At 28.6% G+C, this 27,372-nt stretch overlaps 1 protein-coding gene and 1 long non-coding RNA gene across 4 annotated transcripts in view; both read left to right on the forward strand.

The window, feature by feature from the left end:
* The first annotated feature begins 12,725 nt into the window (after positions 1-12,725).
* Positions 12,726-15,760, forward strand: LOC136086766 (uncharacterized). Its single transcript, XR_010641566.1, has 3 exons — positions 12,726-14,237; positions 14,431-14,644; positions 14,722-15,760. It is a non-coding gene; the product is annotated as an uncharacterized LOC136086766 (long non-coding RNA).
* Positions 15,761-22,854: 7,094 nt separating this feature from the next.
* Positions 22,855-27,372, forward strand: part of LOC100200226 (uncharacterized) — a 48,111-nt gene continuing 43,593 nt past the window's right edge. Inside the window, exons 1-2 of one of the 3 annotated variants that reach the window (XM_065809246.1) lie at positions 22,862-23,001; positions 26,244-26,324. The gene's annotated coding sequence lies outside the window, so the exon portion shown is untranslated. Of the gene's footprint in view, positions 23,002-26,240; positions 26,325-27,372 lie in introns of all 3 variants that reach the window. The other 2 variants (XM_065809245.1, XM_065809247.1) reach the window with 2 other exon arrangements.

Genomic DNA, 27,372 nt, shown 5'->3' on the forward strand with positions numbered 1-27,372 from the left:
CTCTCTCCTTTCTGCTTTTTACATTTGATGAGAAACTTTTAAATTAATCAATAATATGCTGTTCTGAAGACATTTTATTCATTTCACTAATACTTTTAACAATAGCACATATTCTTGAAGTCTTAGCTTTTTCAAATCTCACTAAATTTAATTCCAAAACTTTCTTATTCTTGTCTGAAGCAAGACCAATTTTAGCGATTTTTATATGTCTATTACGTTATTTATAACTTATTAGGATAACATTAAAAAGATAGGAAAAATTATTTTCAACTTGGGGGGTAATCTTTTTCAAAAATTAACATTAAAAACTTATATTTTCTGTTTATAAATATAACTTCTCCACTCATGGTGACAGGGGGAATTAAAAATTCTTAAAAAAATTTTTTAGTCATACCCTAATATATATATATATATATATATATATATATATATATATATATATATATATATATATATATATATATATATATATATATATATATATATATATATATATATATATATATATATATATATATATATATATATATATATATATATATATATAGGTTGACTTTTCCATTTGTAGAATAAATAATAGTATAACAATGAAGTACTTTTATAAACTGCATTAGATCCAGTAGTATGTCTATACAAGATCCAGGAGTTTATGATCAATTAGTTGTCAAGTTAGACTTAAATTGACTGAAATTATAAGACTGAAATTATAAGAAACGAATTAATTGCATTCCTAAAGAACTTGAAGTCTTTTCTTAAAAAGTTTGAATGCTTGACAAGCAACAAATTGAAGTGCAAAAGAAAAAAATTCAACTTGCTTTTCAAGAGAAAATTGGACTGATTGTCAATAGGCCTAAGGCTAGCGGCTCAGAAACATCTAATGATGGCAACACCTCCAGAAGAGCCTTTCAGAATGAACAATTGTTTTCTGAAATAACAGGAAATAACAGTTTCTAAAACAACCTAATTTTGAACTTATAAAAATGCTCAATGTTGTTTTGACTAGTATTTCATGTGGTTTTGAGCTTGATGCAGATTTATTCAGGCAATACTGTAAACATACAGCTAGGTTTTACGTGGAGTGCTATCCATGGTACTATATGCCGCAGAGCATTCACAAAATGTTATTACATGCTCCCAGTGTTGTTGATTACATGACCTTACCAATTGGGCCCTTAAGTGAAGAAACTATAGAGGCCCGGAATAAAGATTTTAAAAAGTATCGTGAGCATTTTACACGCAAGTGTGACCGTACCAAATGTAAGATTTATTTAAGCAATTATTTTGCTCTAGTGATCCAGTCATTTCTTTACTAAGAACAATAGTTGGTATTAAGAAAAAGGTTTTGCCAAAAGGTGTTCTGCAATTGTTAAAAAACAGTGTTTAGATGTTCTTATGGATTTTTACATGCCAAATTTTAATTTCTTACTTTGATTATTATTAAAATTCAAATTTATGCATTGCAAATTAAAATTGTCAGTATTCTATTATTAAGATAAATTAAAAAGTTCCCACCAGTGTTATTCTTGTTAACGAAAACGAAAACGAAAATGTGTCGTTAACGAACTGTTTTTCTAAAACTAAAACTAAAACGAAAGAAAATTTTTTTAATTAAAACTAAACTAAAACTAAAACTAAAATAAATTTTAAAACTAAAACTAAAAAGATTTTCAAAAAAACGAAATAAAACTAAAACGATAGACTTATGAAAATGAGAATGATAAAAGTGCGGTTTTCATATCCAGCCGTCAAATGGTCAAATCACGCACCGTTTACGATTCCAGGGACCTTACGTATATGCTAAATACTCGTACAGACGCAGGCGCTGTAATGAGATCTGATGCTTGTGGGATCACTACTGCTGATACAACCACAGCATATTATACTGCGATACAGCTTCACGCGCTCGCGTTTTTCAATAGTGAAGAACTCTGCAAAGTCATGCAGTGCAGCCTCACCGGCTCTTCACTTCAATAATTACGTTGTAACAAATATTAATAAAGTATAACTGTATAAAGACTATATAGGCGCCATATGGCTTATTTATTCATGCAGTTCTCCGCAGAAAGGCATGTCCTTTACTCCATTGTCTCCATTTTTTTCTTTGTCCAAATCTTTTCTTAATTACTTTATAACTTACGTTCATAAGGATGCAATCCAACATCTGCACCCGAGGCCGTCCTGGGTATTTTTTGCCTTTCATTCTCCCCTCTACCAATGTTACTCTTCACAAGTTAATGACCAGGTATTATATGTGTCCAGTAGATAGTGACACAGGAACGGTAATAGCGGTTTTCCGGCGGTTACCGCGGTAATTACCGCAATTATGGTATTAATTCCACGGTAATAACACGGTGTCGGTAAAAATGTAAACACTTTTCCACGGTAACGGTATTAAAACTTGAGTTTTAAACATTAGTTGAGTGAACTAATTGTTTTTAAAATGTTTCAATTATCTGGGCGTCGCAAAGAAAGCATTATTTGGGACTATTTCAATTATGACGAGTAGATGGGTAAATCAATTTGCCGCGTGCAAATATCAAATAACACAGTTTGCAATGTTAAATTAGAAGGCCAAAATCCTTCCAACTTGAAAACACATTTAAAAGCAAAACATAAGGAAGTATATAAAGATTTTGAAGTAAAAGATGATTAACGAAAAGCAGAATCTTGCAAGAAAAAAGTTGTAACTGTCGGTAAGTCCGCATCTGAATCTGTGACATCAGTTACTAAAATTCAAACAAAATTGAACAAGTTTTATAATAAAAAGCAATGGACAGCAAGCAATACCAATCAACAGCGGTTACAAGCAGCAGTAACAAAATATTTTTCATGTTGCATGGATCCAGTATCGAGAGCCAGTGATCCGACTTTTATTGACTTATTGAATGAGTTTCAGCCAAAATTTAAAATTTCAGCCAAAATGCCCAGGTGCCAAAAAAGTTATGCAATTACTAACACAGAAAAAAAATTAGGATCAGAGATTGTAATGAAACTTATCAATGAAACAAGAAAAATTACAATATGTTTAGATATTTGAACAAAAAAAGCTTTAACGGCATCATTTTTGGGCATATCCGGATGTTTCTTTTCTGAGACAAAGCAAATGCCAGTGCATGCTTTTCTTGCTTTACATGCAATACAACATGCACATACAGGAGAAATGGTAGCAGAATGCCTTATGCGTACAGTCAAAAATTGGTTAATACCTGCTGAGAAAGTTTTATTGATAATCAGTGATAATGGATCTAATATGGTGAAGGCTCTAAAGCTTATGAACGCAGCTGCTGATACTAAGGGTAAAGAAGAAGAAGAAGAAGAAGAAAACAATAGTGAGACTACAGAATTTAGAGCACAAGAAGATGAAGCCACAAGTGAACTTAGAGAAGATGATGATGAAAGTGACTCAAACGAAGAGCAACAAGAACATGACGAAATAGAAAATGATCCAGTTACAAATATACTTGATTCAATACCATATAATAGAATGGCCTGCCTGTCACATTCATTGCAGCTTGTGATGAAAGAGATTGATAAACAGCCAGCATATAACCGAGTAATGACAAAAGCTCGAGCACTTGTGAAGAAAGTTAAAAAGTCATCAAGTATTGTTCAGAAACTACTAAACAAAACTAAAAAAGTGTTGATTACAAGTTGTCCAATACGCTGGAATAGTTCTTTACTAATGTTAACCGATTGTTAGAACTTAAATCAACATTAAATCAAATTCTAGATGAAGAAGGAATTGATAGTTTGTTGGCAAGCGAATGGTCTACCATTGATGCTATATGTAAGATTTTGGAACCCTTCGCAGTTTACACGAACATTCTGCAAGCTAATTGTATGGAATTGTCAAGCATAGTTCCTGCAATTATGGATTTAGAAACTTACTTAGAACATGTAACAGGGTATAAGCAGTTATTTGTCAACATGTTGAAATCTTTACGAACACGTTTTGCTGTTATTATGGATCCTGAAACACAAGATTTTAATCCAGTGCCAGCATCAGCTACATTATTAGATCCAACATTACCTGCTGCGTTACTACTACCTGGTAAAGAAAACTTGTTGGCAGCAGCTAGAAGAATTATACTGCATCAGGTACTATAAACCAAATGTTTAATTTATTTTTTCTCACTTACTTTATAATTTATCAATAAAAATGCTATACTTTATTAATTATAGAGTATGTACCTGAAAATTTTGATTTCTCAAATTGCTATTTACTATTGTACTAATACAATTGAATTCAACAGATTTCGCTCAAATCCCTTTATTCTTTTATTTATTCATATCACATATTTATTATTATCAATAAAGTTCTTACAAGTCAACAGTATGCAATCTTATATACTTATGGTGAGTCAATAAACAATAAAAAGTTGAAGTCACTGATCTGCAGAGTATATTGTGTTACTGTCTAACTGAATAAAGAAAATATTTCTATAGATCTAATTATGGTATTGTATATATTTGTTATGTATTTATATAAAATAATGTTTAACTGTTTGCAACTGTCAAATAATAGATATCAACTACAGTTTGAAGAAACGTCTTTCTTGGAAACCACATATCAAATCCATTGCAAAATTAGAATCTGCTAAGGTTGCATCTCTTTATCGTGCTCGCCACTTTCTTACTCCTAAATCTATTCTTTATCTCTATAAGTCTCTAATCCGTCCTTGTATGGAATACTGTTTACAAGGTGCAAAGGCGCATTGTAATATATTTACAAGGTGCAAAGGCGCATAGTTATGTATTTATATAAAATATTGTTTAACTGTTTGCAACTGTCATGTCAGCGTAGTCGTGATTTTTTTCAGATTACTCTTTTGCCATACAATTGTGATCAATATCAGGTTCAGCCAGGCCCAGAAAATAAAACTGAGCATGAAGGCAGTAGTAGGATCCATTATGCTCACACTCCAGCTGATAGCTATCAGAAGTTCAAAATGACCAATTGGATATGGGGGCTATTGCTTCAACTTCAACTGGTGCCAACGCCACTAGGCCCACATCTGACTTGCTATCTGAACCACCTCCTAAGCTGTTTAGGTACTTGATTGGCAAAATAAACATTGTTAGAGTCAATGATAATAGGTAGTTACTAGATAGTAAAGATTTTCTAAAAGTAGACATAATTAAATGACATAGGCTATGCATTTATAATAATATTCTATTTTTTAATTGTTGATTATTAGTTGAAATTTTAAAATCAATAAATAATTAAGTGTTTTAATAACATTAATACATTTGTTTATATATATAGCAAAATACGAAAATTAGAAGAATTATATGTACATATTATAAATTTACGATGTACTACCTGTATTCTATGACTGAACAGCTACCCTACTACAATCTATTTATTTTGTTGTTTGTACAATCTTTGTAGACAAAATTTATCCACCAGCCGAGAGTCAACTGTACATGCTATGCAAGCAGCTTGCGAAACAGAACTGTTGCGTTATCAAATGGAAATTCATAGTTCAACTATTTGCAATAAATATAGAGGCGATCACGGTGCTATCAACTTTTGGATTGAACGCAAAACAACTTATCCAATATTAGCACCACTAGCACTTGACCTAATGTCAGCTCCTGCCAGTGAGCATACGTTGAGAGAATATTTTCGCTTTGCGGGGATCTAACAGTGGGCAAAAGAAACAGAATGTCAACATCATTGGAAACAAAAGTTTTTCTCAAGCTTAACAATAAACTAATTTCTTAATCTAAGTAATAAAAATCCATTATTTGTTAGATTAATCATATACCCTATTTAGCTCATGTATGCTTCATAGGCACTCTAGGTAGGAGCTGATATTATGTCAAGACTAATGTTTTATTTCAATAAATTATATTACAAATAAAGAATAGTTAACCAATTCTGTGAAAATTTTATTGTGAAACATTATTGTAACCAACATTATGTCTAAGTCTTATAGTTTATACATCATAAATCTAATTCCAACAATATTTATTTTATACTACAATTATATTTTATTGCTTAAAGTTTTAGCGGGGTGTAGTACATTTTCTTTTAAAGAATTTTGTATCCACTTTCGATTATCGAATAAGATTTATATCTAAACTGTTACACTAACTTACATTACAAAATATAGGCTAGCTTATATAAAATTACATTGATCAAAAAAGAACGAACATAAAATGTTAAAAAAAAACAATACTGAAAAGTTTTAAAAACGAAAACTGAAGCAAAATTGGTTTTTTAAAACTAAAACTAAAACTAAACTAAAACTAAAAAATTTCAATAAAAACGAAAACGAAAACTAAAATGATTTTAAAAACTAAAACTAAAACTAGAACTAAAAAGAATAAACAAAAACGAAATAAAAACTAAAACTAAAATGAGTTCTAAAACGAAAACTAAAACTGAAACTAAAAAATTTAATAAAAACGAAATAAAAACTAAAACTAAAAAGATTTTTAAAGCTAGAATGACACTGGTTCCCACATACATTTATTTAGAACACCAAAGCATTAAAAATCCTTTTTTTTTAAATAATTTGCAGTTGGTTAGTCAAGAATTTGTATAAAATTGATTGTCGCTTTAAGGTATCCATAGCAACCAAACTTAATATCATAATATAAAATGCATAACTCGTATTAGTTATAAGAAGCGCAGACCTTGCACTGGTGCTCGTGGCAAACTTAGTATGTATAGCACACATAACAAGTCTGCAACTACTAAAGTAGGTCGTTGCTATGCAATATTTAGGTATCCATAGCAACCAAATAAAAAATAACACCTTAATAAGAGGCGCAGATCTTACACTAGTGCTCATACCAAATTTAGTGTATATAGGACACAAAACAAATCTGCAACTACAAAAAATAAGTTGTTAATATGCAAAAGTTAGGTATCCATGGCAACCAAATAAAAAATACCATCTTAATAAGAGGCGCAGACCCTACACTGGTGCTCATGCCAAATTTAGTGTATATAGAACACATAAAAAATCTACAACTACAAAATAGTTGTTGATATGCAAAAAAATAGGTATCCATAGCAACTAAATAAAAAATAACGCCTTTATAAGAAGCTCAAATCTTATATTGGTACTCATGCCAAAATAGTGAATGCAGCACTATTATTAAATTAGTTATTAATTTTGTCTCAAAATTGGCCATTTTGGCCCACTGTGCGACGTTTTGAAGTCTATTAAAAAATTTTTGCTGGCCAAACGGATATAATTGTAAAAAATAAAATTTTTATGTACGAAAATTTCTTTTGAAACGAAACTCTTTCGCACCACAACTTGCAAAGCAGTTCTTAATGGAAAAAAACTTACGAAACGCGACAAAATAAATATATTTTATTACGTTTTATAAATCATTTACGTATAGTTAACTATGTAATTAAAATACTAATTTTTTATATGATATTGATAAGTTTCAGTTTTAAACTTTTATAAAAAAATCAAGACTTTTATAAAATATACTTTTAAAAATGTCATTTAATGAATAAGAATTAAATAATAAAGAAAACTTGAAATATTTTACTAAGTTTTTATAAGTGAGAAGATAAATAGTAAACATCCATTTCTGCTAAGCCAAAGGCAATAAACAATCGAAAGTCGGAAGTAAACCAAAGTCGGTACTTGATAAATATAAATATATATATACACTGGCATAGAGACATTATGCGGAGAGAGCGTCGTCCTTTCCCTTAAAACTAACTCAAAGTTTCAGTTTTTTCTATTTAAATTTTAGCTGCATTAGGCCCCCTAAATTTCTGTTTCAGCACCCCCGCCCTCCGTCCTCACTTTCTTAACCTTTCTATATATATTTTTATATATATATATATATATATATATATATATATATATATATATATATATATATATATATATATATATAGAGAGAGAGAGAGAGAGAGAGAGAGAGAGAGAGAGAGAGAGATTGCTCTGTTCTTTAAGAACATTGAGCACTCTACTTGCAAAATACACTTACATAATTTACATATATATATATATATATATATATATATATATATATATATATATATATATATATATATATATATATATATATATATATATATATATATATATATATATATATATATGTAAAAACTATTGAAGAATTATTTAACAACATTATTTTGTTTAAATAATAAATAATAACATTTTTTTGTATAACAATTTAATGAACGCTTTCGAGCATGGTATGACGATCACTTTAATACAGTAATGCATGTTCTGGATAATATTATAGTTTTGGGAATTAATAAATAACTTAAAATATGGTATATTTTTTCAATAACAATTTTTAAAACTAAACAGGTTTCAATAATATTATCGTATAAGTTCTCATCTCATAAGTTCGATCACTTTAAAAAATATATTTTGTTATTATTAAAAAAAAATATTTTCACAAAACTGTTAATTACATGTTATAATGGGTGACAGGAATATTGTCGCAAAATTTTGATAGTCGCAAAATTTGATTGTCGCAAATTTGATTGTCGAAAATGTTAAAAAGGGATAGTGTCGCAAATTGTCGCATGATTGGTTGTCGAATAACAGAATAAGGAATAATGTCGCAAATGAATTTAATGAATAGTGTTGAAAATATAAGAAGGAATAATGTTGCAAAGGAGTTTAATGAATAGTGTCGAAAACAAAAAAAAACGGAATAGTGTCGCAAATGAATCTATGGGTCCGTTTTTACTATTTGCGACATTATTCCTTTTATTATTAGCTTTTATTTAATTAACTTTTATTATTATTTTATTATTATTCCTTTTTTTTGTTGTTGCTTTATTAGGCCTTTTTAATATATTCCAAACTATTCCGAAATTCATTTTTCGACATTGTTCCCGTCACACGTTATAATTAAAAACGTTATTATAAACAAATATCAGCCATAATAAACATTGTTTTCAAAAAAATAAATTATTTGTTAATAATCAATACAATAAAAATGTTGTCTTTATTAATAAAAAGGATTATTATTAATATAATTATTAATAAAAAGGAAATGTTGTCTTTATTAATAAAAAGGACATTATTATCATTCTTTTTTTTTTCTTTCGTTGCTTAGTAACGCGTTATTAAGTGATGAAAGATTGATTCATAGCCTTTGTTTATTACAGTAATTTTGTCGCAAAAATTTATTTTCCGTTGTGGTGGCGCTGTTTTTATTTTTTATTTCTATAACAATTTCAAATAATTTTTAACAATGCTTTTTTAAAAACACATCTATTCAACACTTCCCGTTTTGCCATATTTCTTATTAATGGTGAAAAATGGTTTTTAGCGAAAATCAAAACAGCGTTTTGTCTGCGATGAAAACGTTTATCGTCCTGAAACTTTTTTCGTCTCGTGATAGTCGCCTTTAGAAGCAGAAAAAATAAAATAAACAAATGCTACTATTTGTTTAGGTTGTTGTCACAAATTTGTCAACAAGCTCATGTTTAAACCCTTCTGCACTGAAAGAAATACACATGCAAAATTCCTACCGTAACCTTATAAAAATTGCATATGAAATGGCGTGCCACCCAAAAATGCCTCACGCACATTTTTCTGTTTTGGTAAGTCCTAAATTAGTTACAATTTGCGTTGAAATACTTTGTTTTAAGTTTTAATTGTTTTATGTTGTTACTTGTAATTCATTACTTTTCTACTATGATTTTTTTATTATATATACGGAAGTTGTTCCCTCAATGGTACCGTTCTTTTAACATTCTCTCTAAGTCGCGGTAGTAAAGTCTGATTGGTTGATTTAAAATATAATATATAATATATATATAAAATAACAATTTATTTGACAACAAAATTTAAAAAAATTAAAGATACTATACCATTGCGCGAGCAACAGCATTTTTATATATTGGAATGTATTTGACTTTACTATTTTAGGTGAGGTGTGCAAAAATAACTGGCGCAAGCCTTATTAAACGCAACGAGAATGGGCACACATGCAGAGAAATGATTAAATGTTGTGCTGACTCTGTGCGGGAAAAATGCTTTGAAAACCTCCAAAGGTGCAATTTTTTTTCATTCTTAGTGATGGAAGTCAAACAAGAAAAACTGGAAAGGAAAAGGAACTAGTTTTAGTTCGAACTGATAACAATGGCGTACTGATTTACATGGTAACAGAGTTGTTGGATATGTCACTTTTTGGTTGTAGCAACTCCAACTCCGTGACCGTTGGTATAAACAGTATTTTTGAATCGGATAAATCATTATTTAAATTAAGTACCGAAGATTATACCAACAAAGTTGTATGTGCAACAGCAGATGGGGCAAGTGTTAACTTCGGTATACATAAAGGTATACTTTCCCAGTTGCAGCAAAGCTGTCCCTTGTTGATTCAAATCCATTGTATTTATCATAGGATTGAATTGGCTGTAAAAGATGCCTTTAAAGAAATTCCTGATTTTATAAAGATTGATGACTTTTATATTGCTAATTACTATCTATTAAGAAATTCAGGTAAATTAAAAGCAGAAGTTGAAGCAGCTTCAAAATGCCTCGGTTTAACGCATTACAACTTACCAAAAATTACCGGAACAAGGTTTGTTGGACACAGGAGGAGAGGAGTTTTGAATCTGTTAGAAACATGGCCAGCTTTTATTATGGCTTATCAAAATTATGTAAGTGAACAGACCAATTCCAAAACTGTAGCGAAAGTGAAAGGCCTATTGAAATCATTTAAGTGCCATTCTTTCCTCTACAAAGTTGGTTTGTATCTAGACAGCTTGGAAATAGTTATTCCTGCGTCTAAAATATTCGAAATTAATAAGTTATTGGCTCATGAAATTCCTACTACTATAACTCGAACCCTATTGGAGATAGAAAACAAAATTAAATGTATTGGGCAAGATGACGAATTTATTGACAGCTTTATCAATCGCTACTTTGTCACCGATAAAACTGATGTCGAAGGTTCGTTTGCTAAGGCTGGTGATGAACGAAAGCAGGTCAAAAATCGTACGTATGTCAGCGTAATATTAGAACAGAATAGTTTTGATCATGATGAATCAATTGATAAAATTCGTCGAATTAAAAAATTTTTAATTCGACGTTCTTTCAAAACAATATTCGATATCATCATGCAGGTTTCAGAACTATTTAAGAGAACTTATATTGTATTGAAGCATAAAGTTATTGACCCAATATATTGGATAATTGAAGACCTAGAATCAGGAGTGCAGGAAATCAATGATATTTGCAACCATTTTGAAGTGCCTTTAAAAAACACAGGGTTTTCAAAGACATGTCACATTAAGTGAATGGAAAAAACTAAAACGCCTTGTTAAAACTGAGTTTGATTGTCATCCAATGCGCAGTTTGTGGAAAATTATTTTTAAAAAATACTTTATGGAATATCAAAACATATGTTGCCTTATGTCATTAATTATGTGTATATCGGGGTCCAATTCAGAAGTTGAAAGAACATTTAGTACTGTCACCAATATCTTATCGGATAAACGCCTCTCTTTGAGTCACGAAGCACTTGCTGATTGTGTCGTAATTCTTGGAAACCATAGTCTTTTTTAACAGTATATTTTATTTAAGTAGGTACGCGAATAAAAACAAATATTGTTCAATAAATAAATTGAATGTTTCTTAACAAAGATTACCTCATATTTATTCTCCTTCTTTTTATTTTATTACTCTAAAATAAATTGCTTGCTAACGAAAAAAAAGAGTTTTGTAATAAAATTAAAATACTTTTGAGTTTCTTTATAAGTTAAGAAACTTAATTTTTTATGAACAATTTTTAACAAATGCTTATTATAAACAGATATGATACGATTTATTGATTATACTTATATTTTTTTATTTAAGTATTTTTTTAAGTTTGCACGATTGCATAGAAATATTTAAAAAGTTTTTTGTTTTGAGAATTGTTAACAAAAAAATTTGCATAGTTAAGACTTTTTTATGTAATTTGTTTTTTTTTTTTGTTTAATAAAATTCAAAAAAAAAAAAAAAAATTTAATTGTTAAAAACGATTATTCTCTATAGCTGTGTTTTTTTGTGATTTGTTTAAATGTAAAACATTTGTAAGATAACGTAAAACATTTATCCATTAAATTCCTGGCGAACGCGATCTTACTAAGTGCAAAAATATGCTCAAAACAGGCATTTAACTTTTTTATATTTTTTTATAACGCAAGTGAAAACGCTGAGTGAAAACGCAAGTGAAAACGCAAATGAAAACGCTGTAAATATACCTAATATACGTAATATCTTGAAAACCTAACTTATTCTTTGCTAGTCAAAACAAAATCGCTGTTCAAGTAAATAACAAGGGTTTTCCTTTATCATTATGTTAATATTTTTTGTTTACTCCCGAAGTTTAAAAAAAAAAAAACTATTGTTTTTTTTATCAAATAACGCAATTACAATTTTTAGAAATAATGAATATATATATATATATATATATATATATATATATATATATATATATATATATATATATATATATATATATATATATATATATATTACTTCATAATATTGAACTAAAATTGATATTAAAATAACAATTTTAAAACGCAACAAACTTTTCATAATATATTCACATTTACAACATTTATACATTGTTTTAGTTAATTGAGTTAATTGTTAAATTAAACCAGTTCGCGGTTATTCATTTATTGCTGTAGTTAAAACACTTAATGTCAATAAAAAAAAATAATGACGTCAAATATCGCGTTAAGCTAATGCGTTAAGCACTTTTTTATTTAAAACAAGGCCTGGAATATATGTGTGATTCGTGGTGCAGCGAAAAACTATTTAGAATCAAATCTTTAGAATCATTGCCTTAACAGGTAGATAACAATTGTAAAAATGGGCATATTCTGTTTGTATTTGGTAACAATAATGAATCACATCAATTAACTAGTGAGCAATAAACTTTATGGCTTCAATACTTGCTATAGTCAAACTAAATTTCTTGTTAATATATCATAAAAATGGGCTTGCAATTTTTTAAGAGATTCGAAACATTTTTTTGACTTCTGCACTGAGCCTTTCATTTGTCAAGCAACAACATTGCCAGCAACACAATTATTTCAGTCAACCCCAAATTCAAGTAAAATTGTTTCATCTTTGTCAGCTGCCTCATCTCTTAAACATATTAATATTTTGGCTTTGCTGAATAAAAGAAGTCCTTTGTTATCCAGGTTAAGAGCTGACCAGTTGACTCCAAGAAAAAAACTTTTAATACAGAGATTAAGTGTTTTTGCGACTGTATTGCTACCGAAAAACAAAAGCATAGAGAGGATGTAAAGGTGTTGAAAGAAAAAATTTAAACAAGGCCATGATTTAAACATCTCAATGAGACTATTGCTCGCAAAGAAAAGAGGATTCGAAGTTTGCGAAATAAATTAAAAGTCCAGCGTCTAAACTTACAGCTGAATAAGCTTCAAATTTCAAATTTTCGTTTAAAAAGAGAGCTGCAATCCACCCAAACAAAGCTGTCTACTGAAGAAGTTATCTTACGTCAACAACTTGCTGACAAGAATGTAGAGATTAGTGTCCTGCAAAATGATATGCTTGTTTTACAGGAAAAGATAGAGCAAATGCAGCAGAATATACAAAGCACCAGATGTAAAAAAGTTTACTTATTTGATATTAGGGCACTTATGTATGACATGCTGGAATGTCAAGTTCCTACACACAGTGTGTCCCAACTTCTTCATAAAGTTAGAGAATATTTTGGGTATAGATTTAGTGACATTCCGCATCGCAAAACTGTGGAGCAGGTGATGCGCGAGCTGGGTATTAACTCCAGGCTGCTGAGATAGCATTCTCAACAATAAGGAGGGTGTTCATGTTAATGTTGTGCACTTAACAACTGAATCTTCATGCATGGTTGTAGCCATTGATCAGCTTGCTGGTGGTACAGCTTATGACTATATGAGTCATATTGCAAAGTCTGTGGATAATCTTGCTAAGTTGTATAGTGACTTTTACCAGGAACAATATACTGATGTATAAAGCACCATTATCAGCAACATAACTAACACAATGAGTGACAGAGTGGCATTGAACCATGCAACTATAACAAAGTTAAATACTTTTTGGCAGAAATCTCTTAATGAACTGAATTGTCACCTTCACCCATTAGGTACAATCACTTCTGCTTGCAAGTCGTCACTTAAAGCTTGGAAACTTCAAAAGGGAAGCTTTTTGGTAGAGATTGTTTTGCAGCAAACATTGTTTTTCAGTTAAATAAACTCCGTTACAAGGATGGTAAAGGTAAATAAATATGATAAACTCTTATCATATTTTTACTATAATGATGTTTTCTTGATATTTTGAATTATTTTATTTCAAGTTGTTATTTTGAATTTAAATCTGAACATAATAAATGTGTTGATTAACATACTTGTTTCAAATTTGCAAATAAGTTCTTTGCATTGCACTTTTGGTTTTAATTTTATTTTTATAGGTAATCCAAAAGACTTTGTCACCTTTTTGGACGAGCATGGTCTTCCTAGAAGACTTATACCACGCTATAGGGGAAATCGGTTGCATATACTTTTTCATACGTGTGGAATTTTAATACATCACTACCATAAACTTCAGAGTTTTCTTTTTTCTGGAGTAGTGTTATGTGGAGGACTGAGAAATCAAACTTTTCCAAGACTTCACATCTGAAACAGGTTAGATGTTATGATGGTTTAATAATTAAAATGTTTGGTTCTTATTTTTTTTAATGGCATATTTTATTTCATTTTAGGTATACGCGAGATGTGTGCCCTAGGTTTAATTGGAAAGTTAGTGACTGGTCCCTGGATGAAAAAATTCTATGTTATACCAGGACTTGACTACTTGTCTGGCATCCAAGTGATCATAAATGTTTGCAATGCACTTGTTGAAAGCAGCACAAAGGCTCTTTCTCTTATTCACCGAAAAACAGACTTTTTTGGGGGTGATCTCAATGATCCAGTTTTTCAATCACTTATAGACTTTTGCCCAAGGACTGACGAAATGAGAGACGCATTAGCCAGCTGTCTAAATGCTGTCATAAGTGTTATTAAGCGTCAGTATGAGCGACAGTTTACTAAGACCTTAACTGACCAACTCAAGTCCCAGACATTATCAGCATGTCCACATAATATTTACTGTGAAGAACTTGTGGGTATGTTTAGTGCTGCAAAGCAAAAAGCTCCTAATGCCACAATTTGTTATTTGTCATCAAAAGTTCGCGCATGCAAGAATAAGACAACTAATTTTCTTTCTAAAAAGCAACTGATATACGAAATAAATTGATAGCCTGGTCTATCTCCTCAGCAGGTAAATATCATAAAGAAATGAAGACAGTATGGATTAAACGCATGGCTAAAAAGATTCAAAATAAGGAAGAGAAAGAAAGAAGAAAAGTGGAAAAAATATTAAAAAAATGCATGCCCCTACAGGTAAAACAACTCTTCCCAGATCTGGAAAATGATGAAACTGCAGATATTGAAGACATTCTCAATGGAGATGCTGTTGGAAGAGGTATATGCCACATGTGGTATGATGCTGACACTAAAAGCCAAAATATGTACTATGGCAGGCTTCTTAGCATTAAAAAAAAAAATAATGCTTTCTATATAGTTTCCTATTGGAAATGATGATGCTGTTGAATACGATGTGAGCAAATATCAATTATCTGTAGACAAGCAGTAATTTGATGTTATCATAAGCAAATTGTGTGCAAATAGGTAATAAAAAGGTGTATGTTACTGTAAATAATAACAAAGTTTATATACTTGCATTAATAGATTTCATTTACAGATGTGAATCTTTTTATTAGATCTATTTTACTCTTTCACCCCCCCCCCCCCCCATCCCCTCCTTTTTTTGTATGCTTATAAAAGGATATTTTTTTAAATTCATTAACTGTATATATCAGTTCTTATTTCAGGTAGTTGGGGAGTTACCAATATTTAATAATGTTGATTTGGTTGCAAAGTGAGCACCATTTGCATGAACACCCTCCTGGGAAACAGGAAAGCTCACTTAAATTTAAACTTAACTATTTACTTGACTTGTCACAAACATGTTGATGATGATGTTGGTGATATACAGATGCTAATGCATTAACGAGACAAAATGTTAGTGTTAAGTCATTTTATTTAACCAATACACCTTAGACATATTTTATATTGCAACTTACTTTAATGTATTTTATTTCAAGTATTATGGTGAGTAGTTGCTCAAGAAAACATTAAAAGGTTGGCTTTTTTTATTCATCAATGATTTTTCTATTTAAATAGTAAAATGTGTTATACATCAGGAGTTCTTATTATATTGATTTAATAGTTTTAATTGATTCTTTTATGGTTTAGTTATAATAAGATCATTATTTTTTTAACTTTCATTTTTATATGTCAGCAAACATTGAGGGATCAACTTGCTTCTATTGATGTTTCTATTTAATGGTAAATTATGTTATTCATCAGAAGTTAAGTTATTTTGATTTATTTTTACCCTAGAGCTTACCAGATATATTTCATTTATCATTGCAAGGTTTCAACTAAGAGAAGAAGGATAGAGTTTTGTTTCTATGAATGTTGATGCCTTAATAAGACAAGAAAATAGTTAAATTATATTTATATATATTATTTAGATTATATTTATTAGTGCAGTAGTAACAGTTAGGTATTTATTAATCAGGATATTTGACTTCTTTTGCCTTGATGATTGTGCATTATATTTTTTCAGAGATCTATTTTATTTTAGATACCGTTTAGTAGTGTTTAATCTATGGACTAAAGAATCGACTTTTTATCTTTTAGGATGTCAATGATCAATAGTAAAAGGAAAATTTGTTCGCATTATGAAGTATAAATCTTCACACAAAAAAGGCTATTTTCATAGCCACAATTCTGTTGAAAACATTATTAGGCAAATGGGAAAATAATTGTTTAAGTGTAATTTTTTTTATCTACTAATTATATTTGCAAACAAATAACTATTTACATTTGATTGGCGTATTTATTTTATTGGAGTAGAATAGTAATCTATTTTAGAAGAGGGGTATATATCGAAAGAGATATGGAAATTACTTCTCTTAATATTTGACATAATATATTTCCGCTTATTGTATGATAAGGTCAGCGTCGTAGTGCCGCAAGTGCAATTGCGTAAGTCCCACTATTTTTTATGGCGCCACCAATAATAAATACACGTCTGTTTTTTTTATAACAAGTTTTTTTATAAGAAGGTAATTCAAAAATTTTTGTGGAACGGGGTAAAATTTTTAAACTATAACTGCAGTAAAAAGGGGCAGAAATAAAAATATCAGATATTCCAGTGACACGTTTTTCTTATATTCTTTATATTTTATACTTGATAGGATAAAGCGTTTTACTGGTAAATATTTTTGTTTTCAAAATGTACGCAATATTATTATAATCGTTTTTATATGATGTTCGCAATATTTGTTATATACCTATGTAAATTGATTTTTATGTAATGTAAATGTAAATTTTTTTTATTATATAAGAAATATTATTTTTGTTAAAAAAATTATTATCGCTACTTCAGTAGAATCTCAATAAATATTCAAACCCGAAGAAAATACTGCGCGAGTTTGCAACAAAGTTTTATTACAAAACTACCGTTAGCCGAACGTAAAATTATGAAGTTGGTCGCAGTTTTCTTAAGTAATCCTTGTAGTTAAATTTTGATACTTAAACTTGCATAACTTTTTATAGAATCATTCTTTTTTTTATGAAATTTTCGCCATTTTAATACTAATTTAAAGCTCTTTCCAATGATATATAATAGTCTTATATATTGATAATTTAAAATTTTTATGTGCGTAACTAAATTATGACTTCGGAATTCTAATTATGAAACTTTTTGTTTACCAAAATTCCTAGCGCCCCTCATCCCAAAAACAGATGATTCAATATTTATTTGAACTCAAATCCCTAAATAGTCATTAATTTTTTTTTAATTTATATATATTGAAATTTTTTTATTTATAGTATAAAAACATTTTCCAGGGTGACTCTTATTAAATCTTAATCCTGGCAGTGGCCTACTGGGTATGTACCAGGAAAGTTTTAAACATAAAGAGTTTTTTATTTTTATATATTACAACTTACTTTTACTTTCACTAAACTTTGAACTTTTGCAACTTTTAACTTTTCTACTAAACTTTTAGATTTTGTAAGTTCAAAACCAAATATCTGAGATATATTGATTGAAATTAGAATGTAGTTCATCTTACATGTGTGCTGAACTCAACTAATTTATTTGGACTAACCTTAAAGTGAAAAGTAACTGTATTTTTTTATCTTTTATTCCCAATTGAATATTTTTTTAGTGCATTTATAATAATTTTTTGCTTTTTTATATGCTTTATAATCTATTATGATTCCAACTATCATTTTACTTAAAATGATTCATCTTTAGTTGAAGCTTAAAAAAATCGTTGAAATTTCTTGATTAGATTTTGTAATATTGTGTTTTAAATTTTCCACATTCTTGAGCTAATTTTTTAAACAAATATAGGTAGGCGAGGCAAATAAACTTTTAAACAAGTAAGAGATGCTTTTTAATATTTATAAAATATTATAAAATACCTAGTTAAAAATTTTTTTTTTGAGCCAACTTACAAAACTTGCAACTGACAAAGAAATAGTTTGAGCCAACTTACCCTAGCGTGATTTCTGTTTATAATGAATGCAAGTTGAAAATGTTACCTAATTTCAAATTCCTCAAGACTATGTTACTTACTAATCTTTCTTAATTTAATTTATTTTCTTTATAAGTAAAAAAAAAAGTTGTTTTTTATTTCTAATTATTTTTATATTTAGGTCTTTTATTAAAAAGTTCAACTTTAAATAAGCAAAAAAAAAAAAGAGAAACTACAATTTAATTTAGTTAAACAAATATCTTTGTTACAACTTATGTGTAGCTCTTTGCGCCTATTTCAGTTACCTTAAAGAACCGTTCAGTTACCTCAGACAACCTTTCAATTACCGTAGAGAACTTTTCAGTTACCTAAGAGTAAATTTCAGTTACCTTAGTGAATCTTTCAATTACCTTAGAGTACCTTTCACTTACTTTAGAGAACCTTTCAAGAACCTTTCTGGCAGTTTTAGAGAACAAAAGTTGAACTAAAGTGGCTTTTTCTCAAGTGATTTTTTTTATCCGAACCTTTTAAATATGATTACGACGAATATTTAATAAAATGATAAACAAAATGAAAGTTTATTTACTTTATTTGTCGTATAATATTATTTAAAGTAAGATTTAAAATATAACATGAGTAGAACTTCAAGAATATTGTAATTACCTCATCACGAAGCCCTTAACATAACTCTATTTTCTTCTACAACAAAAAAATTTAAATACCTTAAAATAAATATCAAAAGTATATAACCATTAGATATATTTACTTTATTATTATGAGTTTCACTTCTGAAGTATGTACAGTATTAAATTAATGATATTTTTAAACATTATATCATAAATTTAATAATGTACATTCTTCAGAAGTGAAATTCAGAATAAAACATAACAAATCAGTATTCTGAATACCAACTAAAATTTTTTTTTTAAAAAACCAAAAAAAAACAAGAATATTTTTTGTTTAAAAAATTTTTTTTTAATAGATTGAAAAATGATTAGGTCAATTTAGATGAAAACATAAAATTAGGCCGTACTATTTCATTCCAGAGAAAAGGTCCAATTTTGTATATAAGATATACATAATTGTGCTTGTTTATTAGCACTAATAGATTTTTCAAGAATGCTTTTATTACGAAGGTTATCTTGCTTTGGCTTTGATTTGGTAAAAATTTACAAAAACATCAAGGGAAATAAGTTCTCTATAATTGTACATAAAACACAAAACATTAAATACATTTAACTGAAAAACATTTACGGCGTCCATTTCTTTTAAAAGCGGTTCAGAGTTCAAAAAACGATTTTTAAAATTTATGTGAGCTGCGTGTTTCTGATGTTATCGACACGCAGAAACTCTGCGTGTTTGATGATGGGGGATTTTAGTTTAGTTTTATGTGTACTTCCCTTTGTAATATTTGCATAATTTATATGACAGTGAATAAAGGAGTAGTATAACTGTGTTAGTTGGTTTTTGTTTAAAATACTTCTAGATTTGTATTGAGTTCCAATGCTTTTTGCAACGTAATTAGAAATATTATTGATGTGTGATCTCCAAGACTGATTTTCTTCAATAAAAAACTACTAAAAATTTTGTTATTTTTTCTCTTTTTAGGATGACATTGTCAATAATGAGATCAATGATACAGTGATAAAATTATGTCCAACGGAAAATTTAGCCCCGCTAATTTTTTTTTTCCTATAAAACATATTTTTACAATGAATTTTTGTTTAAATCAAAGAGTAGTGTAAATGAAGAATAGTTTACTCAAAATATTATAAATAAAATATATATATATATATATTTTATTTAAAAATGCCAAAAATAATGAATTAAAGATTTTAATATTAAACTAAAGTAAATTTAAAATAATAAGTTAATAAAGAATAAATAAATAAAAAGTAAATTTAAAATAATAAATTAAAGGTTTAATTTAAACACTTTTATAAGATGATTTTATAAATTAAGTTGTCATAAAGCAAATTTTCATTACTAATACGATTTTGAAATTCAAAAGACATAGAATGCTTATATTTTTCAATTTAGGGGTCGTCCATAAAGTACGTACGCTCATAGGGGGGAGGGGGGAGGTCTTCAAAAGCGTACGAAAGCGTATGGGAGGGGGGGGGGGGGAGGGTTCAATTTAAAAGTACGTACTTTGATTTTCTAATTTATCACAATTAACCAGCTAATCAATAGAAAAGTTACATTCTGACTAAAGATTCTAGTTTGCCAACATAAAAAGATGTATGGTATATCGAGTAGAGGGTATAGTTTTCCTCTATGCACACACATGTATGGGCGCCCTCAGAATTTTTTGATGTTCCAGATAGGACACTTTCACAGATCGTGCAAACTCCTAACTTAAGTTTGTTTATACCTATGCCAAATGAGGAGGCCTTGCAAAATATCGGGATGGCGGAGGCCTGTGAATAAAAAGCCTTAAAATGCTTACCCTCCCGACCCCCAAAATAAGAGGGATGTAAATTTTGCATGGTCATAACTTTTTTGTAATTTACAATATTTTTCTACAAAAATTAAAATCTGTCGATAAATTTAAATTTAGTTTTAGATGTTAAAGTTAAAAATTTTGCTACATATTTCCCTCACGTTTGGGCAGGGAAGGGGGGAGGCAAACGCTTTAGGGCTTATTGTTCCCAGGCCTCCGCCATCCAAATTTTTTGCAAGGCCACCTCATTTGGCATATTAACAAACTTGAGTTTGCACGATGCGTGAAAGTCTTCTATCTGGAACATCAAAAACTTCTGAGGGGGCCCATGCACACATGCCACCCCTTATATACTGGCCCTGAGTAAGACCTGAGGGCCGTAATTGATGCGACAGAGTCACCCCCAAAAAAAACGTGTCAATGGCGTCTCAAAATCTTCCAAATTTGACCGCTAGGTTTTGCTAAAATAAAAAGCTTCTTTAATTAGCAAAAGGGCACAAAATTTGCTGTTGCCCTCTCCCACTCAATTTTAATTAACTCTAACTTTATATTTACTCAATTTTAATTAACTCTAACTTTATATTTACACTCAATTTTAATCAAGACTAACTTTATGTCTAAAAGTTGTTATAATTGATGTACATTGATGTAAATCATTTTAACATAAGCAGCCGTGGCGCAGTGGTAGCACACTTGCCTCAGAAACGAAGGATCCATGGTTCAGAGGTGGGCCTCTGGGTTTTACCCTTTGTTTTCAATATTACTGATCTCACCTTAGACTTGTTTTTTACTTACTAAAGGGGGTGCCTGAAAAAAACGTCCACCTTAAGTATAGTTTATTTACATTTGATTCGTTATTAAAACAAAAAAAAGTTTTACATGGATTTCACCAGGAATCGAACCAGGATCTCCGACGAACATTGCCGCCGCATTAACCTCTCGCCCAAATACGCACTATACCCTTTAAATTAAATTTAATTAAATTATTATTTGCATATATACTTGAAGACGTTTTCAAAATGCGCAAACAAAGAGCTTTGGGGTCGTATAAAGTATCTAAGGTACCCTCCGTCTTTTTTTTTTTTAATTAAACTTTTTTATTAGGAAAAAAAAAATAAAAGAGGGATGGGGGGGGGGGAATATTTGAGGGGGGGGGGGTATTTGAGAAACGTACGTACTTTTAAGGGGGGTGGGGACATAAAAGTACGCATGGCAACAGGGGGGAGGGGGGGGGTCAAATTTCAAAATTTTTGGCGTACGTACTTTATGGACGACCCCTTATTAAAGACCACAAGTAGATTTTATCACGGTATAAAGAAATATTTTTACGGTCTATCATTAAAGACGTTATTATCGCAACGGTCTTATGACGTCATGATTATGCATAACATATGTAAAACATTATCAAAACATGTTTGAATTCATTTTTAAGAATTAAAACATGTTGTGCTATATGAACATATGTTTTTATTGTCAAAATGTGATATGCATCATAAATGCATATTATAAATAACCATGATGTAAGAGTATTGTTACACCATGATATGCATTTTATACACACAGATTCAACAGAACATATAAAATAATAGCATAATAAAATTATTTAGTAGAAAGAATTCAACAGAACAAAATATTGAGCTGTAAAAGCGCAGTATTGTTTTCATTAACTTTTTTAATATATATATATATATGTAAATTAATTTTAATATTAACTGTTTATTATTTAATATTTTATAGAACAATAAATATTTGAGTGAAACAGCTTCATTCATTCATTTAAGAATTGTGACGCATATTTTTTTCAAATATGATTTGAAGAAAACTTGCAAACACCATTAAGAAAACATGCAAACACCTTTCAAGAAAACGCCATTTACTTGGTGCCGAAAGTGAGAAAAATATAAAAATAAAATGTCAAAAATTCATCCAATTTAGATTCTACAGTAAGTTGATATTTATAAGTATAATTTATCAATTTTTTGCAACAAAGACGAACGACTAAAACATCAAAGAAAAAAAACGAATAATGACAATTAGTAACAAATGTTGGCGAAACAATTGATTAAATTTAAAAAAAAAAAGCAAATCGCTGAAAGACTTTAAAACTCTTTTTTTAAATCAAATTAAATTTTACGATACTAAATGAAATAAAAATTATTTGGCAATCTATAAAAATTTTTTAAAAGTTACAGCATTACAAAGAACCATAGAAAGCATACGCTTAGTTATTTTTAGAAGAACGTTTTATGTTTTTTTAGTATTTCATTGTAAAAAGTCTTGCAATAACGAGTTTCCAAACTTTATTGCCATCATGATACGTTTTTAAAGCAGTAACATAAAGTGAGTTTGACTTAGACTGACATAGATGATGATGAATTCCGAATAAAAAGATTTAAATAAAACAACATGTTGTTAGAAAAACGAAATTTTTTATATTACAAAATATTCTTTTACATGAATTAAACGATGAGTATAGTAATTACATGAAAATAGTGATGAGTAAAACCGGCGCAAAGGGGAAGTATTGGGGGTACCCCCCATTCAATGAACTTTTATAACATTATTAATTTGTACATTCAGTCGGCAAATTGGCAAAAAACCTTTTCATAAATCGGCAAAGAAGGACTTGGATCATTTATATCTAATCAGCAATTGTGGGAATTAGAGGACTTACTTTTTTTAGTAGGCAGTAAGCAAACACCCAGAAGGTCCCCTTTTCCACTTGACACTTATTCGCACCAGCCCTAGTGTTTGATTTCAAAAAAACCTTAATAATTTTGAATTTTCAGGTTTACAGTGTGAGATGCATTTACAAACTTGTCTCCATTTATTTAACCATAAAATATGAAAATTTACAATAGTATTTTTTTTATAAACTCACATAAATAAGGTTAGGTGTCACTCATATAGTTAAAAACTAGTCAATGAAGTGACAACTGATTAAAAACAAAAAAAAAAAAAAAAAAAACACAAACAAACAAATAAAACACAGAAAGAATAAAAAATAAGAATAAGAAAAAAAAAAAGAAAAAGAATAAGAAAACAAGAAAAAGAATAAAAAAAAAAAAAAAATTAAAAAAAAAAAAAAGGATATAAAGGAAAATAAAGATGATATTAATAATTGCAATAATAATATAATAAAAATAATAATAATAATAATAATGTGAATAAAATAACAAATAGTTACTATATCATGATAAATTTACTAAAAATTATAACTAATGGTAAAAACAATTATAGTAAAGTTTATAACTACGACAGAAATCAATAAAATAAACATAACAATTGCAAAAATTAGGACAATAACCATAAAAACTTGGTATGTGAAAGAACTTCTAGAAGAACTTAGTTAGTAAAAGTTAGTTACAATTTCTTCATCACCATCAGAAATTCTGAAAACATTCAACAAAACGTTCGGAAGTTTGAGTTTCTGATTAGGATACCCTTTTATTTTTCCTTAATGATTATAATTATTCCTATTTACAATGCTTTTACGTAAATCAGATCTCTAACATGTTTATTAAATGTCTCTCGGACATAACTCTTTTAAATCCTGGATCAAGGTAGATATAATTATGTTTATTTAGCTTTACATGCAAGTACATGCGCATACCAAATGATAAATTATGATGGCCCTGAAGTTGCACTTCAGTGCCATCAAAATGCATCATTGGTAGTCAATTCAGTGTGGGACTTGTGTTGCTCTGACACTCAAAGTAAAATAAAACTTAGATATAAGTGAAAAAGACAAACTCTTAATAAATAACATCATTGATTTAAAAGATTTAATTGACCTTTTATGACTAAAACTTTTATAAAAAATTTTTTTTTTACCGGGTTCGTTCGTTCGACGGCCATTTGTATGATTTTTAACAGCCCTAGCAACAATGTATTTATCTTTTAAAACACTCGTACCAGTTTTTAAAATATGCATCATGTCATGTTTACAAGAAATGCACCAGTGATTTTTATAAAACGGTTATTTAATGCAAAGGTGTGTTAAGCAATTTTTTTCCTTTTTTTTTTTGACAAAGCTAGTCATGATACGTATAATAAAATTAGTTAATAAAAATCATTCACAGAAAATTAAACTAGGTTTTCACAACAAATATAGGTTTCCAAAAGAAAATTACGTGGATTCTAATATATTAGCATAAAAGTAAACAAATGCAAATAATCATGGTATATAAATTAACTGAAGATTTAATATGCTGAATAGATATAATATGCTAAAATTTTAGTATAGAGATACCACAGATTTAATATATTGAAGATTTTACACGTAATATTTACAAACACTGTATTCAGAATCTTGTAGAAAGATAAAAGTTGATTAAAACTTTTAAGTTTTATAACCAGGAAAGAATATTAGAAAGATTTTATTTTGTTAACTTTTATTCCATAGATAGGTACGTATCAATACGATAACTGATTAAACTTTTTCCTGCAAAATTGATTAAATTTTGCTCTGCAAATTGGTTATTTTTAAATCTTTTATTTTTTAATGTACACTCTTTTATAGATTTTAAAGAAATGAAATCGTTAAACTCAAAAATTATTCGGCAAACTAGGATCTTAAGTCGACAAACGTCAAATAACAGAGACCATTTTTTTGTGTTAAACTTTATCTGAAAAACAAATAACTCAAGCCTCACTTCTTCCCTATAGAACCCTTCAGGATGACTTTGATGATTAAAGTTAGACTTAACTTTAACTTAATATTTTTTAAATTTTAATGGTTGCATTATACTTATGTTTTCTCCAAGTAATAAAACCACTTTTTATTGAAATTTCATGAATACAAATTTCATGAGCTTTATTTGATAGAAAGCGTTTTTTAAGAAGGATTTGAAAAAAAAAAAAAATTTTGTCAAAGATTTAATATAAAAAACATTGCTATCTCGTACTGATAATGAAAAATCGCAAATTAAAAATAGTGGTGATACAGGATCAGAGACAAGTAAAAACACAGGATTTAAATTTAGGGACTAACTTTGACGACCATCAATACTATACACAAGTTGATAACGGTTTAGTAAATAGCTTTCAAAATTATTTTATAACTTTATCGTTCAAGACAATTTTTGATTTTGGATTAAAAATATGGTAATCAATTTATAATGAATGTAAAGTGTTAATAAAATGTAATGATATATGAAGAATAATAAAGGATATTTTTCAGAAGATTTGTAGATGTTATGTACTAATTGAATCTTGGATTGATCAGTTAAACTAACCTTTATGAAACCATATTCATATTTAAATTGTAAGTTATTTTTATTTAAATTAATATTTTTTCTAAAATTTAGAAAATATAGATTAAATTTAGTTTAAAAATTGACAATGAATGATATTGAATCTGTTCAGGGAAATTTTCAGGGACAATATTTTGATGAACGAATGCTCTAAAAATTTTAAATGAGCATATTTTAAGTTGTTTGTTGCAATCTATAAAAATAATTTTATTTAATTCATCTGAACTAGGTGCTTTATTTTTTATTTTAAGAATTTGAAAGCTCTATCAAACCCTTCAAACGATTGTTTAGAATCTAATTCATCATAACAAATGTTTTCATCAATCGATTCTCAACAATTATAAAGTGAATTCAGGAAAAAAAGTTTTACAGAATTTTTATAACATTTTGAAACATATGGCCTATACAAATTTTATAGAATTTCTATTGAATTTCTATAAAATGTCTATTAATTTCTATAAAAATTGCTATAAAACTATTTTTCTATAGGAAAAACACTAGATAAAAAAATTCTATAGAAGTTTCTATAAAAATTAACTGAGATTCTATAGAAGTTCTATAAAATTCTATAGAACTTTTATAGGCTTTATGTTTCAAAAGTTTATTGAAATTCTATAGAACTTTTTTTCCTGGGAAGTCTTGGTTGTTTACTAAATAGAGTTGACACAATTTTAATTTACATAAATAAAAAATTTTAATATTCATTTAACCCGGGAACTTTTGCAGCTCAAATAAGCTTTTCTGATATTTTTTTCAAATATTTTATGTATAGATTTAGATGCATCATTTAGTTTCAGAAAATTTTTTAAACCCCCTCCGTAATCTTTAGGGTATTGCAATTTTTTTTTATTTTAATTTATTTGCAACTATTTGAAAATTAGTCTTGTAGATCGACTTAAATGTCTTTCGTAAAGATATATATATTTTATATATTATAGCTTATCATTTGTTAAATATGTAAATGATACAACGGGGGTAGATAATAAGACCTTCGTCTTCTGTCAGATCTTAATTAAAAATATTGTAAATTATTTGTTATAAAGATGACGAAATGTATAT

The sequence above is a fragment of the Hydra vulgaris genome, chromosome 11 (genome assembly GCF_038396675.1).
Source record: "Hydra vulgaris chromosome 11, alternate assembly HydraT2T_AEP".
NCBI lineage: Eukaryota > Metazoa > Cnidaria > Hydrozoa > Anthoathecata > Hydridae > Hydra > Hydra vulgaris.